Genomic DNA, 20,354 nt, shown 5'->3' with positions numbered 1-20,354 from the left:
AAGAATTAACAAACTCACAGATTGTTCCAACCTATCCCAAGAGCCTAGTTCACATCATCTAATTTAATGGGGGCTCTCAGCAAAGTCTGGCAAGATCTGCCCCCTTCTATTTTTAATCAGTTTCTTTCCACCCACACACTCCTATCATGTTATGTATTGGAGGGTTAGTGTCCTGACCCTCTAGATGCAAAAAGAGACTTTGTGATAAGCCATGCTACTGCTATGTAAATACTTCATGAGTTTCAGTTTCTTGTTTATGAAGCTTTGAAAAAATGGGTAGATAAAGTAAAACGACGTATTGAGATTAACGCTTATTTTTATCCGTTTGGTAGTTTTTGTTTGATTGATTGTCTACGTATTTTGTAACAGGCCCACTCTAGAACAGCAAAGAAGGATAAATCTGTGTTCTGCAGTGTTCCAAATCTGCTCCTTTTCTACAATTTCTGTCAAATTAATGCTATGATAATTGAGTCAAAAATCTGAAGTTACTGCCTCCTCCCATCTGTAGCCCTGCCCCCAAATCCTGTCTTGTTAAGTGGCCTTGAACTCTTGATTCTGCATATTCTGCCTCTTCTCTTTCAAAGGTCTGAAAATACAACATACATTTATGAAAAATCCACTTTCCCCACCAAAATTAATCAAAGTCAAGGAAACTATAAGATAGAGATTTTTTCAGAACATCTTTAACCAATAAATACAAAATGCATCCCTCAATGGGAAGATAATTTTAAAACAATATAGCAATTTGATAAATGACTATCACAGGAAGCTAAATATAATAAGTTCTATCCAGGATTCACAACTCATTTGTGCCTTCAGCAAGGATATTGCATCTATTGTCATTCTCTTGTTAGGAAAATTGAAATTCTGATACTTGGCTAGTTCGCGCGTGTGCCGAGTGCTTGTAAGTTAATAATGCATAAAGCACTTAAGTCTTCACAAGTCAATCTGGAAAAATCTTCACTCATTTCACCCACCAAGGACTCGGGAAATTCTTGGCATTTCCCATAAGCATTTAGTCTTTTTCAGGAAACCTCCATCTTAACGGGAACTTAGACTAAGACTCGCTTTACTCTTGTCCTTCTATTTTTCGTACTTCCTTTTCATGTTAGCGCTCAGTTTTCTGAAATCCAGGCTGTTTTTATTAATTAGTGTCATCTTCTCTTTGTGGCCACCTAAGTCAGAGCGCAAATAACCATGCACTAACCCTTTGCCTAGGCATCTTCCCCAGCCTGGATGAGAAATCTGAGTGAATCTCTCTCTCTCTCTCTCTCTCTCTCTCTCTCTCTCTCTCTCTCTCTCTCTCTCTTTTCTGTAAGTTTTCCAGAGAAAAGAATATATTCTGTGAAGGAAAACATTTGAACTTGGGCCAAATAGTTCCACTATTTCCTCTTTGGATCCCTCAGCTGGTGTCCCCCATACTAAGACAGAGACGTCATCTCCCGTGTCTAACTTGGACCTGATTTGCCGACCCAGTTGTTTTTTTCTCAGCATTCTGATTTCTTCTAGGCAATGGCCTGTATTGCCCAAGAACCAATGCTCAAAGCAGGTCTATCCAGGATCTTTATGAGATGAGCAAGGAAAACACTTTCACGTGTCCAAGTGCCATTAATTTTTTAAAATAACGGTGATATGAAATGAGGGCTAAATAACGTAACCTAACTGCCAATTAAAGGACACAGTAGTTCTGGTCTTCGTTACATTTGATATGAAGTTACAGACCATTAGGCAGATCCCAGCGGGTTTAGTGAAAACATAGGCATTGTGTTGTAATGGCTGCACTAGGGGCGTACACTTAGTCGGCAGGTTGAACTTCAGTCAGTGTTTTTCTATCCTGGTGTTTTGTGAACAATCCAAAATTTCTACAAAGCCACCCTAAGTGCTGCAATTGCAGAGGAACTTCCCTCTTGGTAACTTTAGAAGGCAGGCCAAGTCCACTCACACGGAGTCCAAGATTTGGAATCCACCCCCCCCCCCAAAAAAAAACCAGCAGAGGAGAAACACTTAATGCGCCAAGTATGTGTGACGTTTCATACCTGGGATGAGTGAGTACAGAGAGAGACATGCTACTGAACAAAGACGATGTTGATCTGAAGACAGGACAGAGTCCCAGAAGAGGACAGGTTTAAAGGTGTCTGACTTTGGATCCTACTTTTTACTTAGATTTGGTGTAAACTCTTTAGCATGATATTGGATTCAGAGGGGCTGCTTTTGATAAACTGATTAGAATCCTCAGGATTAGTAGATTCCAGACTGGGTAGATGAAGGAAAAAGCAGCCCAAAGACAATCTATAACTTCAGTAACTCATATAGTAATGTCAGTTTTGGAGAGGCTGTGTATTACCCTCCCTAGTGGCATATTGCTATAGGAGGGGGAAAGAGACTGTGACCGGGGCAGGAGGTGTTTTATCAGGACAGATTTCAAATGGCCAGGTGCACTGGTACTGACCTCAAAGGCCAGCATTGCGAGAAGGGGATGACACAGTGTCTAGGTCATCCCCTCTGTCCTTCGGGACACGAGGATAGGCCTTGATTTGATCTTCAATGATGAGCACGTAGGATGGGAGCAAGAGGGAAAATGGGCGCTCTGCCTCAGGTTGTAAAGAACGCTGCCACCCACATTTTCAGACATCTGTGAGCCACACCCATGAGACGCCCCGTTAAAGGGCAGCATCCCCTGGGGTGTATCAGCCTGACACTCATGCAGCAGCGGGGATGGAACAGCAGGCAAAGCTGGCCCACCCAGAATAGCGGTGCGACTCCCCTAACGCCGGAGCTCAGCAGTGCATGCTGGTCAGGTGGACATCCTGTAATACAAACGCTCGTTTGGATCCAAAGGGAAACCCATTAAAAATAAAAGAAAGATGAACAACTTTATTGTTGGGGGGGGTGGTCAAGGAAAAGTAAATAAAACCTTGTTGTAAAGAATGCATTGGCCTGGTTTCCCTCACTTGTCTTTGCTTCTGCTGATGAAGTCGTCCTGTGACGAAGCCTGGCCAGGGCGTAGGGAGGTGGGACAGCAGGGCCAGTAGTCATGGTAAGTCAGGGTCTGCTTAGCCCAGTTGTGAGTACCTCCCAAGATATTCTCAAAGTTCCCAGGATATTATGCTCCTGGAAGGTTTTCTTTTTATTAAAAAATGACCTTTGCCTTGGAAGAAAATAACTGGATTGCCCTACCGACTGATTCCCCGAAAACAAATTTTTAAAAAAGGAAAAAACAAATGAATAAAACAAAAACAAACAAACTAAAAATGAATCAAATTTCTAGAGTGGGGAATATTCTATCACAGGAAGTGTTTCACAGAGCAGACAGCCACTGCAGGGAGCCTCTGGCTTTGCATGCCTATGGAGCCTCCATTTGGAAGGAAGAAGAGTGCAGAATACCTGCTTTGCTGCCGGCCCCAGGAAGGAGCTGACCTCCCCTCTCGGGAGATGCTGTCTACTCTTTCCTTCAGCCTGTATCTCTTTTTACAGGGGCGCAGGAGCTTTCTGAATGAGCCCAGGAAAGAGCATGCTTTGTGTCCATGGGCCCATTCGATTCTCCATTCTAGGCAGAACTGTCTGTCTCATTCCCTGGGCTAACATCTTCTTTCAATCCTAAATGTATTGTTTAAGTTGCAATAATTCTATTTTTGGTCAGACAGAAATCAGCATTTCAGGATATATCTTTATTTTTTGGTCAAAGGTCATTTTTTAGGTCTTAAGGTAAACGATTAGTAAGATTTTATTTCTTGCGGTCAAACCTTTCAAAAATGTGCTGTGCAGCCATGCATTCAAATTCTGAAGGCTGGATGTGATGAAGTCTGTACATTCATCAAGAACTTCTTGTGTTTTTCCAATCATATTCTTTCATTGACTCAATCACAATCTGAATTGGAGACAAATTTGTCGAACCGATACATCACAGCGGTATGGCACGACACAATTTTTTTTTCAACAAGAGTCAATTCATAAGGAAGTTATATGAATTGGTGATATTTCCCCCAAATTCTTTCTAATCTAGAACTCAAGTGCACATCCTTTCACAGGCTAATGATATTACAAAATACATGCAAAGAAAAATAGATGATCTTCTAAGTTTGTCTCAAGATTATATGCTATAATCTGAGTTTCTAGTGGTTACATTTTTTACATGCCATGTCATTAGTTTATATACTGCTTCTGACTTGACTTACACACCATGTTCTTTTGCTCCAAACCTAGGGTAATTCCTCTATCAAAGTCCCTTAAATATTTAAGCATCTAAATGTAGCATATTTCTAGTCTCAATACTCAGGAGGTTGAGGCACCCAGAATTTGTGCTCAGTCTGGGCTATACAGTAAGATCTTGACTTTAAAAACAAACCAATAAAAGTGAAACAATCACAAAATATTGGGGCTAGTCACATATGCAAATGGCCTTAGAAGACTCTAAACATGAGAAGCAACAAAAGAAGGGAAAAGGATTAGAACAGAGACTATGCGTGCAGGTACTTAGAGACCCCCCCCACACACACACACAGAGTGTAAAACCCTGGGCACCATCATTCATTTACCCTGTGTCCTTGAACGAGCCACTTGGCTTTCCCTCTGCATCTTTAAAAGGAAATAACAGTAACTACCTCAAAGAGTTGCTGTTCGGAGTGAGTCCACATCAAGAGGACAGCTCCATTGCCACGGTGGTCCTTCTCTTCCTCATCACCACAAAGAGGTGCATTCCTCAAACCTGCCCCATCCCTGTGAACTGAGCATCCCAGGACCACATTCCAGCCCAACAAGGGTGCTGGGTGAGTATTTCCTTTCTGTTAATGAAACAAATGCAAAGGATAATTTGCTCCTCAACACATTTCTATGGAAAGGCAAATAAAAGGGCTTTACAGAGCAAGCAGATCATAATTACATAACTATTTTTAAATACTCCCTCCATTCTTGTCTAAGAAAGGAGCCCTAATTTGCTTATTCTCCACTTCTAATTTCCATATTCATTTAATAACAAAATAGGAGAAACATTAGCGGGAGATAGTAATTGTAAAAGTAGCAATAAAGTTAATGGCAACACTAAAATCTCTGTACACACAAACAGCAATATTCAAGGCAATTTAATATGTCAAACAATATACAACAGCATGTGTGAATGAACTATGAATTCAGGGTCAATAGCCTGATATGTTTTTCTTACTCCATAAAAAAAAGAGGAATAAAGGAAAGGAAGAATGCATGGTGATACCTATAATCCTAGCACTAGGGAAACTGAGGCAGAACTATCACAAGTTTGAGGCTAGGCTGGGCTGGCTATTTAATTTGAGGCCAGTATAAGATACATAGCAAGATCCAAGCCTAACCTTCTATTTCCCCGCATCTGCTATCCCCACACCAGCCTTTCCCCATCCCCATCCCCCAAAAAGAAGAGGAAATATATACTTTAAAAAATCCCTAGGTGAAACAAAAAAAAATCATTAGAAGACAGCAATTTTAGAACTAAATCAATCGTTCATTCCTTTATAGATGATTGCCAAAGGAGTATTCAGGATGCCAAAGGTAAAATGATGTAACGTCACCCAGGGAGAGGACTCCAACACCTCAGGACATTGCTTCCTGCCCTCTGTCTACTCAACATGTAAAACCATCACTGTATATTACAATAACTAGCTACAGTCTTCATTATAGCACACAGGAACCACAGACCCCAGAATACTGAGCAAGAAAGAGGCTATATTATCAACTGTGGCCCTGACCATTTCCCATTCCTGAAAGATGTGGGATTACAATAATTGTTACATTTTCCAGAAATCAATGACATCTCTTGAGGTAGCCTTCGTGACCCTAGCAAAACCATTCAAAAGAGAAGCACCTGAGAAGGACCTTTTGCTAGTGTGTCCAGGTAATGCCTTTGGTCATTTTATCAAAGCTCTGGATCACCGCCCTTGAAGAAGGGAAATCAAAATCTCGAATTGTTCACATCTCTCAGCCTCACCCCAGTGCCTGGTGATAAGCCCTGCAACAGGCACAGGAAAAACAAGGGGAAGCCAGCCATTAAATAGATCAGAAGAATTCAGTGGAAGAATTGTGATCGAACAGAGAGAGAGAAACCAGGCTGATTTCTTGACAGAGTGGCAAACACCGGTTTGCCCTACCCCCAAATCTGATGTCTTGATGTAGACGAGAAAATAGTGTAGAGAGCTGGAATGGGGCAGAGAAGAGAAAAGGGCACTTCATATAAATGCGGCTAGCAAAGATGCTGGCATATGGTTTTCTTAGATGCTCAGAGACCCAAAGAATGAGATGGAGGCAGAAAAGAAGAGGAACAAATGACAACTTTGTCATCACAAATGGTTGCTAAGCACGAAAGAAAGTTTTTTTTTTAAATTAGAAAAATAAGCAGGCTAGTCATACACTAATCAAGACCTATTTTTATTTAATTTAGGTCAGTCTTCGTTAAATGCCTCCCTAGAAATAGGAGGCTGAACTCACCCTGGCTGGTTTACTCTGCTGCAGCAGCGATGACTCACTTGTGCTGGTTCTCAGTGCTACACAGATGGCTGGGAGTGGTTGGGAGCCTTCCTGACAGCTTCCCCCCAGAATGCACCAAGTATGCAGAGTGGACTACAGAGTGGGAGGGCCGCTTTCTGACCATATCCTTACAAAAGCTGCCTGATGGCTGAACGGGACACCCAAGGTGGAGAGAATGCTCAACCATGAAGGTGCATTAGGAGCACAGCAGTTCACACACACACACCCCCCCCCCCCCGAGATGCTGTAGATCTTCCATGGTAGAACCGATCACAACAGCTAAGTCCTTCTAGAATGGCCAGCTCCTTTTAGTTAACTTTACTAATCTGAATTTTAAAAATAGAAATCTCACATTCTGGGAATCCCCTTGGGCCAGTGTGAACCAACCAGTGGGCATTTTGAATATTTTCATAGAGTGTTAAGGTGCAAGGTCATATCTCTACTTGAAAGTTGGTCCAGGCTCTTCACAGTAGGATACAGAGAAGTTACTGACTAGGAAAATGTTTGGGAAGAAGAGGACACTGCTAACCATCATTTATCACTTAGTTCTCAAACTTGACCTTTAATTGTTTTTCTGTGGATAATCTGTTGTAGTTCTTGTTATTTCATTATGGCTTTAAGCAAAAATCCAGCCCAAGGTGATTTACTTAACCCATCTCTATACATACAATAAAATACTCACTTTGACTGACTTAAATAGAAAGTTAATGTGTTGTTTCAATAGAGAACAGAAAAAGGCAAATGCAAAGAGGAGAGTGAAGAATAGTCTAAAGGCAAAAAAAAAATGACCCCTATCTTTAAAAGATATATTTACTTATTCTTTGAATTTTTCCCATGTATACAATGTGTTTGATCATACGTACGTCCTACTTTCCCCTTCACCTCCTCCTGGACCCTCTAATTATGTCCCTCTTCCAATTCCCCCCCCCTTTTTCAATGACTCACTGAGCCCAATAGGTGCTGTCCCATATGTACACAGATGTGGGGTCATCCACCGGAGCATAGTCAACCTACCAGGGGCCACACCCTCCCAAAGAAAACTGACTCTCCCTCCTTTAGCTGCCATCGATCCTTCCACAGCTAGAGGTGGGTGCTCATGAGTCCCTCCCTAAACCGTGATGGGTTGTTGACTGGCTTGATTTTGTATTGATCTTGCAAAGGCAATCGTGGCTGCTTTGAGTTCATGAATATGATTCTGTTGTGTTTAGAAGACACTGTTTCTAAGTACTCCCCAGCTTCTGGATCTTAAAATCTGTCTACCCCTACCCCCAGTTCCTGAGCTTTGGAGGAGAGTGTGTGATATAGATGTTCCATTATGGCTTAGCACCCTACAGATGATTATTCTCTGCACTTTGACCAGTTATGAGTCTCTGTTTAAAGGACATCCACTGCAAAAGGGATTTTTTCTGGTGAGGGTCACTAAGATATGTATTTAAAAGGTACCTTGATACTATGTCCTTTTAGCAAAATAATAGTAGCTTATTTTCCCCTAGGATTTGTACATTCCCCTGTCATAGATTCTTGGCTAGGTTTACAGTATCAGGCATGGATTTCCTCCCGTGAAGCAATTCTTAAATCCATTAAGAAAGCAGTTGGTTACTCCTGAACATTTATGCCACTATTGCACCCATGCCTGGTCAGGATTTACAGTAAGGTAAGACTGTTGATTGCTTTTCCCCATCAGCAGCCTGCATAGCTTCTTCTAGTATATGAAAGCCAGTCAGCAGGGAAGAAGCTTCCAGGCCAATACTAACTAGATTTCTCCATGTTCTGTGATCAAAGTGTGTTGTTTATAGCTATTAGAGTCACATCATTAAGTCATGGGCCAACCAAGAGCAATTTAGCCATAATTTGTTTTGTCTAGGGGTCTCTGAAATCTTCCTTGAGCAACACTAGAAAGGAGATATCTCACCCCTGGCATTAGGCTTTTTATTTAACAATCTATGGTTTCTGGGATCAGCATTATCTCTATGTAGAGTAAGTCTATTAAAGCTCACATATAATACAGCTTTTATATTTTAAAAACGTAATAAATAGTCTCCATTTCACTATTGTTTTGAAAACATCAGGAGGAACCATTTAAATATTTTACTAAATTTCCCCCCTCTAGATACTGCAAACAACAAAATTAAGTAGACTGATCTAACAAACAAAGGGACTTTATTTCTTGAGGGAGGTCTGATGTATACTTATAATTCTACAGATCTGGAAATAGTGCCAAGTGATAATCTGATCCTGTGTTCCCCTGTGATTTTAGAGATAGATTAACCTCCCTCAGAAGCCTGAGAAATTAGGAGAACAAAGATCCATCAATTCAACCCTGAATGTGTGCAAGGAATTTATAGAAGATATAATGATAGGGACCAAAAGCAAATTCTTAATCTTCATAAGGTTGATAAAATCACTAATAAAGCAAAGAGTAACCTGTGCTGAAAACCTTCCTTTAAAAGACCTCATTTTTCATCATTTATCCTGAGTGGAAAGCTACCGTGTCTTGCTTGTATGTGTCTGGACTCCCCTGCTACCTTTCAGCCTAAGGATGAAATGGTACATGCAGTCTCATCATCATAAATGACCGGCAACACCACTGGTAAGCATATTCGTCTTTAAAATATTCATAGTTAGAAAAATAAATCCTTTCATCCTAAACTCAACAGCTGGGACTTCTTGGGATTGTTGCAGCCTTGCTTTCTTAGACCTATAGCGCAGTAATGGCTACTGGTAGAAGGAATGACACTTATAATGAAGGATGCTAGTGGCCTATGAATTGATTCCTCTCTAAAGGCAATTGTGGGGCTGTTAGTAAAGAGTGTACAAACAAGGTATGTAGCTACATATAAAGACATGTATATATTTGAAAGTGTATTCTCAATCATCTCAATCATTTATTAGGTTGCTTCTTCTTTTAAGTCATAGGAAATATGCTATGTGCTACTGAGGATATAGACATGCCAAATAACGAAGAGATGTTGAGTGAAACACATTCAAAAGTTAAAAGAGAATGATACACACACACACACACACACACACACACATATATATATATAATTATAGGATCCAGAAAAGAATCACAAAGTGTTTAAGGGAGGCACATAGATACAGCCGGAGAGAATGAGTGTTAGTTAGTACCTGGGACATACAAACAACGGTCTTCATAATAATTTAGTGAATTCAGTTCAGGGATGAATAAATTTCTCATATTCATTAAAATAATATCATTGTATAAGCTATCACTGGTTAGGAAACAGAGACTGGTATGTATAAGAAGATTCTCAAAATGATCTTGCATTTGATTCATGTAGTTATATCAGAAAGGAATCTGCATGGATTCCTTATAATTTTTTCTTGGGTTGATGTGGGAGTGTCATATATCAATCTGTTGATTTCATTGGTTAAGTAATAAAGAAACTGCTTGGCCCTGATAGGTTAAAACATAGGTGGGAGGAGTAAACAGAACAGAATGCTGGGAGGAAGAGGAAGTGAGCTCAGAGGCCATGCTCCCCTCTCCCAGGCAGATGCACGCGATGAAGCAAGCCGCCAGGTCAGACATGCTGAATCTTTTCTGGTAAGACCAGTGCTACACAGTTTATTAAAGATGGGTTGATTGGGATATCAGAATTAGTCAGTAAGGGCTAGAGCTAATGGGCCAAGCAATGTTTAAAAGAATACAGTTTGTGTGTTGTTATTTCGGGTAAAGCTAGCCAGTGGCGGGAGCTGGGTGGCAGAATGCAACCCACAGCTTCCTACAACATTGGGTGTTACTTCATAATGAAGTTCTCTGTTGCTACATGTTGCTGATCAATATTGGGCCAGTGTTTGCTCTTTATCTATAATATACAACCCCAAAGCATCCTTTCCAGAAAATTAAGATATTAGAAAGAGTACAATTGGGACACTAAAGAATAAGCTAGTAAAAGAGAAACCAAATAAATGTCTCATGTAGAGACATGGGAGAGGAGGACAGACTCCTCTACAACAGGAACACACATAAACAGATGTCAAAAACGCAAATAATATTATTTAAAAAATAACTTCTGTAGTTCTATTCCCTTTCCACACCCCCAAATACAAAATAATTCCACTCTCAAAAATGAGGTTGTAAGGGTGTAGGTTCCCATCCAACATGCAGCCAGAGGGGCTATTTAAGTTCCCATCTGAAAACAGCAACAAAATGATGACTCACTATATAAAACAATGGTTTTCAAGATACATCTTGAGCATTGAAAGTAAGTGGTCCTCTTAAAACAGGAAACACAAGAAGTAAATGGGGAAGCATTCTGGTTGCTCTAGCTTGGAGTCCTGGGACCTTTGCAAGGCCTGAAAGAAGAGCTTGGAACAGAGATTCCATGTGGAGCTTCACTAACTCCCTGAGTTGAAAACAAGCAATGCAAAATTCATAAAAGATAATGGCAGTCCTCACGATGGTAGAACGGAACATCAAAAGAAGTCAAAAGAGGTAACCCCGAAGAGAACTCTGAGCATCTACAACAATCTCCCATTAAATAGTGAACCAAATACTGGTCAGAATATGCATAAAACTGCCCGGAGATGAGGAAAACTGTGAAATGATCAAGGTAATAATTCCTGGTGCTAAGACAAAGCTTGGAAACCAGACTGAAAACCAGCATGTAAATGGGCATTGGATAGACTTTTGGCTATTAGCTTAGTAAGTGGAAAGCAATTAGTGCTTGGCTAATAATAACTCTAGTTCTGCCCTACAAACCTTGAACAGAAACACTTCAAAGGATAAACCTCTATCCAGATAACATTAGCCTCTGAACCAATAGAGATCAATAACATTTGTGATGTTTATACTTAATAGATTATACCACAAATATAGTTTAAGCTACTTGGTCCCAATCAAAATTTATTCAGATTTTTTTCAAGACAGCAGGGAAATACAATTCATGATGATGTAGTAAGTTGATTCAAACTGGCTCATGTCATAACTGACACACACATTAGAAGATTAAGGTCTCAAAGAATTGTGGCTGTGTTCCATAAGTGTTTAAATACTAAGAGAGACAAAAGACATAAACTTGCACCAAACTGAGCTTCAGAAATAAAATTACAAAGTGTGAAATGAAAAATAGACTGGGATTTCAAGATTTAACTTTGCAAAAGAAAAGGTTCCTGATTTTCCAAAGTAAATAGAAAATATACAAAGAGAAACAGGAAAAAAGATAATTTAAAAGTAAAAACTTCAGTGTCTGCAGAAAGACTTCAAGTTACCTAATAAAAATGAAATGTGGTGGAGCTAGGATAAGAGTACTTGGCCCCAAGTCTGACTAAACTCAATTCCCAGAAATAACGTGGTACAGAGAATCCACTCCTGAAAGTTGTCCTCTGACCTCCACACATGTGCTAGGGCACAGGTACCTTACCACAAATGCACAATATCTAAATACCTAAGCAACAAGAAATCAAATAACTCCATCAAGTAAGTGGGCAGGTGAAATGAATAGACAGTTTTCAACATATGGCACCAGTATCACTTGACTCTCGGGGAAGTTTCTCATTGCAGTAGATGGTAATTAACAAAGAGACCCACAATTGGACAATGTGCAGAGAGTGAGAGACCACAGAGGATTCAGCCCTTAGTGGGATGTCTTTATCAACCCCCTTCCCTCGAGGCTCAGGGATCTATGCAGAGGAAGAGGCAGAAAGACCATTAGAGCCAATTCTGCTGAATGATTCCAACCAAACAGTGCCTTCCAGAAACAACAGAGCTGATGCTCATATGAACTCATACAGACTGTGCCATATCACACAACACCTGTGCAGGTTCAAACCAGACAAAATCTCAGTGCTGAGCAGAAGTGGACAGCAAGTCCTCCAGCCCCTAACCAAGAAGCTATTGGCAATTAATACCTGCTGGAAAATGGAAATCAGTTTTCTCCAATGGAGTGTCACAGGGTATATCAATTACTCTCAAGGGCAGCCTTAGGCACAGAGGTAATTACCAACACAGAAACAGACTCTGTTTTTCCTGTGATTTTTGTTTGTTTTTTACTGTTGTCTTTTTCTTTTTAGTTTGTTTAGACTTTCATTTTCTATTCTTTTTTTTTTTTTGAGAACATGAAATTAGCTGGGTAGGGAGAATACGGGAGGAGTTTGAGAGGGGAAAGAATATGATCAACTTATTAAAACAAATGTTTTAAAAACATGAAATAGAAATAGCTAATAAATTTATATTAGAATATTAGATTTTTCATATCCAATATTAAAAAATGTTCAAGTTCACTAGTCATCAGAGAAATGCAAATTAAAAGTACATTGAGACTCCATCTTACCCTAGTCAGAATGCCAATCATTAGGTAACTAATGTTGGCAAGGATATGAACAAAAGGAAGCCCTTATACACTGTTATGGAGATGTAAACTAATGCAGTCACAATGGAACTAAGTATGGAGACTTCTTTAAAACCTAAAATTAGATCTTCCTTATGACCCGGCTGTACAGTTCCCCGCTGTTCACCCAGAGACTCCAGACAGACATATCACAGACACACTCTCACATCAACACTATTGCAGTAATCTTCACAATAGCTAGTTTATGGGACCAGCCAAGGTGTCCAACAATAGAGGAGTGGATAGAAAAAATATGGCATTTTGACCCATAAAGAAAAATATTGTTTTGTCATTTATGAAAAAAATGGATGCAGCTGGAGACATATATGTTAAGTGAATTAAACCAGTAGTCTCAGAAAGACAAAATTCTGTGTTTACTCTCATTTGTGATTCCTTGATTTTATGTAGGTACATAAAGCCAGTTGTAAAGAACTTCTACAGCTGATAAACACCTTTGGTAATGTGGCAGGATACAAGATCAACTCCAAAAAATCAGTTGCCTGCCTACACACTAAGGATAAGGAAGCAGAGAGGGAAATCAGAGAAGCATCACCTTTCACGATAGCCACAAATAGCATAAAATATCTTGGGGTAACTCTGACCAAGGAAGTGAAAGATCTATTTGACAAGAACTTTAAGTCTTTGAAGAAAGAAATTGAAGAGGACACCAGAAAATGGAAGGATCTCCCTTGCTCTTGGATTGGGAGGATCAACATAGTAAAAATGGCAATTCTACCAAAAGCAATCTATAGATTCAATGCAATCCCCATCAAAATACCATCAAAATTCTTCCCAGATCTGGAAAAGACAATAATCAACTTTATATGGAAAAACAAAAAACCCAGGATAGCCAAAACAATCTTATACAATAAAGGATCATCTGGAGGCATTACCATCCCTGACTTCAAACTCTACTACAGAGCTACAGTATTGAAAACAGCTTGGTATTGGCATAAAAACAGAGAAGTTGACCAATGGAATCAAATAGAAGACCCGGATTTTAACCCACAAACCTATGAACACCTCATTTTTGATAAAGGAGCTAAAAGTATACAATGGAAAAAAGAGAGCATCTTCAACAAATTGTGCTGGAAAAACTGGATGTCAACCTGTAGAAGAATGAAAATAGATCCATATCTATCACCATGCACAAAACTCAAGTCCAAATGGATTAAAGACCTCAATATCAGTCCGAACACACTGAACCTGATAGAAGAGAAAGATACAACACATGGGCACAGGAGACCACTTCCTACGTATACCAGCAGCACAGACATTAAGGGCATCACTGAATAAATGGGACCTCCTGAGACTGAGAAGCTTCTGTAAAGCAAAGGACACTGTCACTAAGACAAAAAGGCAACCCACTGACTGGGAGAAGATCTTCACCAACCCCGCAAGTGACAAAGGTCTGATCTCCAAAATATATAAAGAACTCAAGAAACTAGACCGTAAAAGGCTAATCAACCCAATTTTAAAATGGGGCACTGAGTTGAACAGAGAATTCTCAACAGAAGAACTTCAAATGGCCAAAAGACACTTAAGGTCATGCTCAACTTCCTTAGCGATCAGGGAAATGCAAATCAAGACAACTTTAAGATACCATCTTACACATGTCTGAATGGCTAAAATAAAAAAAACACCAATGATAGCCTTTGCTGGAGAGGTTGTAGAGAAAGGGGTACATTCATCCATTGCTGGTGGGAATGCAAACTTGTGCAACCACTTTGGAAAGCAGTGTGGCGGTTTCTCAGGAAATTCGGGATCAACTTACCCTTGGACCCAGCAATACCACTCTTGGGAATATACCCAAGAGATGCCCTATCATACAAAAAAAGCATATGCTCAACTATGTTCATAGCAGCATTGTTTGTAATAGCCAGAACCTGGAAACAACCTAGACGCCCTTCAATGGAAGAATGGATGAAGAAAGTATGGATTATATACATATTAGAGTACTACTCAGCAGTAAAAAACAATGACTTCTTGAATTTTGCATACAAATGGACAGAAATAGAAAACACTATCCTGAGTGAGGTAAGCCAGACCCAAAAAGAGGAACATGGGATGTACTCACTCATATTTGGTTTCTAGCCAGAAATAAAGGACATTGAGCCTATAACTCGTGATCCTAGAGAAGCTAAATAAGAAGGTGAACCCAAAGAAAAACATATAGACATCCTCCTGAATATTAACCTTCATCAGGCGATGAAAGGAGACAGAAACAGAGACCCACATTGGAGCACCAGACTGAAATCTCAAGGTCCAAATCAGGAGCAGAAGGAGAAAGAGCACGAGCAAAGAACTCAGGACCGCAAGGGGTGCACCCACACAATGAGACAATGGGGATGTTCTATTGGGAACTCACCAAGGCCAGCTGGCCTGGGTCTGAAAAAGCATGGGATAAAACCGGACTAGCTGAGCATAGCGGATAATGAGGACTACTGAGAACTCAAGAACAATGGCAATGGGTTTTTGATCCTACTGCAAGTACTGGCTTTGGGGGAGCCTAGGCAGTTTGGATGCTCACCTTACTAGACCTGGATAGAGGTGGGCGGTCCTTGGACCTCCCACAGGGCAGGGAACCCTGATTGCTCTTTGGGCTGATGAGGGAGGGGAACTTGATGGGGGAGGGGGAGGGAAATGGGAGGCGGTGGTGGGGAGGAGGCAGAAATGTTTAATAAATAAATAAATAATAAAAAAATAAAGCCAGGTGTTTGAGAGTATGACACAAAGTAGAAGTAAAATTGTCAGGGGGAAAAGGAACTAAGGGAAGAGGGGAGAAAGGGGAGGGGAAGGGGGCACAGGGAAGAAAGGGGAGGGGAAGGAGACACAGGGAACAAAGGGGAGGTGAGGGGGCACAGGGAAGAAAGGGGAGGGGAGGGGGCACAGGGAAAAAAGGGAGGGGAGGGAGACACAGGGAACAAAGGGGAGGAGAGGGAAACACAGGAAACAAAGGGGAGGGGGCACAGGGAAGAAAGGGAAGGGAAGGAGGCACAGGGAAGAAAGGGGAGGGGAGAGAGGCACAGGAGAAAACTTACAGCTCAACTTGCAGCATATACTTGTACAAAAACCTAAATAATAAAATTTTCTTTTCTTTTTTTGTTTTTGTTTTTGGAGACAGGATTTCTCTGTAGCTTTGGAGCCTGTCCTGGAACTAGCTCTTGCAGACCAGGCTGATCTCGAACTCACAGATATCCAAGTGACTCTGCCTCCTGAGTGCTGGGATTAAAGGCGTGCACCACTGCAACAAGTGGGTAAAGAGCTGCATTTTCAGATTTGTGACTGGAAGAACACAGGAAATTACAGGAGAAAGAGAAAGCAGAAAAATCTATGATTTCACAACCTAGGACAACAGATTAGCAAGAGAAATGTACCAGCACCCACTGTCCTTGATCCACAACTAGAGGAGAGAAAATCATCCCCTTCAGGAGGATGACATAGATTTTAAGACTAAAACTAAGATAAGAGATTAACAAAGTCACTATATAGCAAGCGAGGCAATTCATCGAGGAAATATAATGTGGACTTTGGAAATGTCTCAGTGGTTGAAAATCTTGCTGCTCAAGCATGAGGACCTGAGCTCAGGTCCCCAGCCCCCACATAAACTGCTGCGGGTGTGGCAAATGCCTATAATGCGGGCCCTTGGGAAGCGTTTGGTCCTAGAGGCTCACTGGTCAGCCAATCCAGCCAAGTGGTGAACTCCAGTTTCAGTGAGTGGCCCTGTCTCCAAATATAAGGTGATTGGGAGGAGGGGCTAAAGAGATGGCTCAGTGGTTGATAGTCTTTGATGCTCTTGCAAGAGATCTGAAGTTCAGTTCCTAGGACCCACATGGCAGCTAACTCCAGTTCTAGTTGATCAAGCACCCTCTTTCGGCCTCCACAGGCACTGCATATATATGGTGTACTTAAATATGTTCAGTTGAAACACTCGTATACATAAAAAATAAAAATAAATAATTAAAAAATAAGATAACAAGTAATACAGAAAGACTTCTGACCTTCATGGGTATATGACAGGCACATGAACTCAAACATCTCATGCACACCCATATAAAAATACTTTAAAGAAAATATGGGGTGGGGGAGGGAGAACCTACTACTTCTGTTAGATATAGTATCAAACTAACTTCCAAAGAATTATTTTATACTCGTAGATTAAATTTATGCCTCTTTCAACCTTCACCAGAAAAGCTTGCATTTCCAATAGACAGTGATTGACACAGAGACCCAAGATTCAGAGAATAAGAGATCGCAGGATTTTATGTTCTCTCCTAAACGGTACACCTATATCATATCCCTTCCTCCCAAGGCTCAGGAATGATGGTGAGAAAGCGGGTGGGAAGATTGTCCAAAGCCAGAGGCAATGAACGAGTAAACGAAATAGTGTCATGGGACATAGCAAGGAAGCTATATATACATTTACAATGATCGTGATAACATGCAGAAACGCCACCCAAGATCAAATCAGAACAAATCCCAGCATGGAGAGGTGAGTTGGACATGAAGAGCTTCCTTTAGCCCAGGAGCTAGCAACTGATAGTTGCTAGGAGAGGGGAAGTTAGCTTCATTTAAGTATTGCCCCTGAGAAGCCAATCATGAACTAGTAAAAGACCATATCCAAGAAAGTATGGACGGCACAAATTGATGAGTGAGGAAAATTAGGACAAAATTTGGGTGGATTGGGAAGGGGGAGATGAGTTTGGAATGATCAAAATAGTTTCCAAAATTCTCAGAGAACTAATAAAAAGAGTAAATTATTGGAAGCCCATTTAAACCTCAATTTTATACACTTGACATTAGATGTGAATATAGACGTGAAATTGTGGGGAATTCCCATGATTCTTTCTTATCAATGGACAGATCATTAAGACAAGAAAGCAACAGAGACAACAGTTCTATACTACAGATCAAATTCACTTAAGACATTTAAAGAACATTCTATCAGAGAGTTGCAGAATATACGCTCTATTTTTCAACACATGGACCCCTCTAGAACAGACCATGTATTGTGCAAATACAAAATACATCTTAATAGAATCTTTAACATTGCAGTCATTTAGTTTTTTCTGCTCCTAATATAAAACTAGAAGCCAATAACAAATACTGAAAATGACACACTATAGGAAGACTGAACACCCTTTTTAAAAATTAGCTTTTGAGGGAGTCAGGAGGAAGAGTAACCATGTGCTAAAGAAAAACCAAACGGATTCACAAAAGAACAAAAAATAAAACAGAAGACCTGCGGAGGAGAGCAAAGGCAGTGATGATATGGAAATTAACATCCAGGAAAAGTCTTCCATTAAAATAGAAACACTTCTAATCAGCAACCCAATGTAGCATCCTAAGAACAAACCAAGCCCAAATCCAGTAGAAGGAAAGCCATAACAGAGATCAGAGCAGAAACAAAGACTAAAACCAGACACAGTCAATGAACTAACAGTATTCATTCTTTCACTATTAAACAACAGCATAAATTTAATGACACTAACTGAGACAAAAGGAGACTACTCAAGTAGATTCAGAGAATAATACAACATCAGAACTGACATCATAGAAATAAGAGATCATTATTGGTTATAAGAAAAGTGATACGCCAACCAAGTGGGAAAGTTAGAGGAAACTGATTTACAGACACATATGTCATAGCAAAACTGAACCAAGGATGCTGGAGAACTGAAAAGATCACTAATAAATAATGAGATTCAAACAGTAATTAAAAGCCTTCCTCCAAAAGTAAAATCATGTTTTGATGACGTTGCTAATTAATTTCAAATTTTTATATGTAATGTCTTGTTGACAGAAGTTTCTGTCTCACCAGGTCCCACAGTCATTCAGTCCCAAAGAAATACACAGAAGACTACATTAATCATAAACTGGTTAGCCTATTAGCTCAGGCTTCTCATTAATTAATTATTACATCTTAACCCATAATTCTTGTCTTTGTTAGTCACATGGCTTGGTGCCTTTTATCAATGAGGCATTCTCATCTGTGTCCTCTATGTTTGGGTGATGACTGTAGACTGAGTCTTTCCTCTTCCCAGAATTCTCCTGTTCTCATTGCCTGCCTATACTTTCTGCCTAGCTACGGACCAATCAGTGTTTTATTAAAATACAATTGACAGGGTATAGACCATTGTTCCACAGCAATGTTTTTCATACAATCCATTTTAATCATGGCTTCTAAACCAAAACCAATACTAATTCTTCTCACACTAATCCACAGGACTCAAATGGAGAAAGCAAGGGCTCATTCTGGGAAGCTAGGATTACCCTGCTAACACAAACTGTTAAAGACCATATATACATTCATTCGTAATACTTTCATATATATATATATATGTATATGTATATATATACATTCATGCATCTATAGATCAATATCCTTGATAAACATAGATGAAAAAATTCTCAATATCATATTAATAAATTAAGTTCAATGTACATCAAAAAGATCAATATACTAAAGCCAAGTTGTTTTACTTCAGGGATTCTAAGATGGTTCAATATACATAAGCAAGGAACAGAATAAAGTATAAAGTCATACAATAATGTCATATAGGCAAAAAAAGTATTTGATAAAATTCAACATCTTTTATGATGAAGTCCTGAACAAACCAGGGCATATAAGTGTTATACCTCAATATAACAAAAGCCATATACAACAAACCAATGAACATGACATACCAAATGAGAAACATTAAAACATTTTCTCTAAGATTTGCCAAAGGATTATTGTCCACTTTTACTAATTCTATGTAGTAACTGAAGCTTAAACCAGAAAAAAAATGGCAAGAGAAAGAAACAAAAAGTGCATAAATGCATAAATAAAGTAAAACTATCCCTGTTGGTAGATGATATGACTCTATAACAGAAATGCCTAACAATTCACTAAGGACATCTAGAACTAGAAAACCAATTCAGCCACATGGCAGAACACAAGACTGACAAAAATCATTACCATCTCTAAAGCCCAGTGGTGAATTTTCTGAGAAGCAAACTATGAAAACCATCCCATTTACAAATCCAGAAGCAGAGCAGCATCTAGGTCTGCCGTGAAACAAGCCAGTGAAGGGGCTATGCAACAAAGTCGCAAAACTGGTGAGCGACACCAGAGAAGATCAACTAGAAAGTCCTACCACACTCATGCAGGGAAATGACATTCCTTAGATCCCCATTCATCCCAACCCAATCTACAGAGTCCATTGGATTCTTGCCATAATTCCAAGAGAATCTTCCACAGGAGTAGAGATAACAATCTCTACTTGTAGAGATAACAATCTTAAAATTCATGTAAAATACATAACATAACAGCTAAGGTATTCTCAGGCAAGAAAATGAAAGTCACAGTTATTATTCTACCGCATTTCTAGACATGAAACACAATAGTGGACCCAGAAATAGACCTACACGTCCAAAGCGGTTGATTTTTTTTTGCTTCCTCATTTTGAACATTTTAACCAATTCTTTGAGGATGCCAGCTGCTATGTTTTGAACACATTCACTATCTCAACT

This window comes from Microtus pennsylvanicus, chromosome 10, assembly GCF_037038515.1.
Source record: "Microtus pennsylvanicus isolate mMicPen1 chromosome 10, mMicPen1.hap1, whole genome shotgun sequence".
Classification (NCBI taxonomy): domain Eukaryota; kingdom Metazoa; phylum Chordata; class Mammalia; order Rodentia; family Cricetidae; genus Microtus; species Microtus pennsylvanicus.
This window is presented reverse-complemented; position numbering follows the sequence as displayed.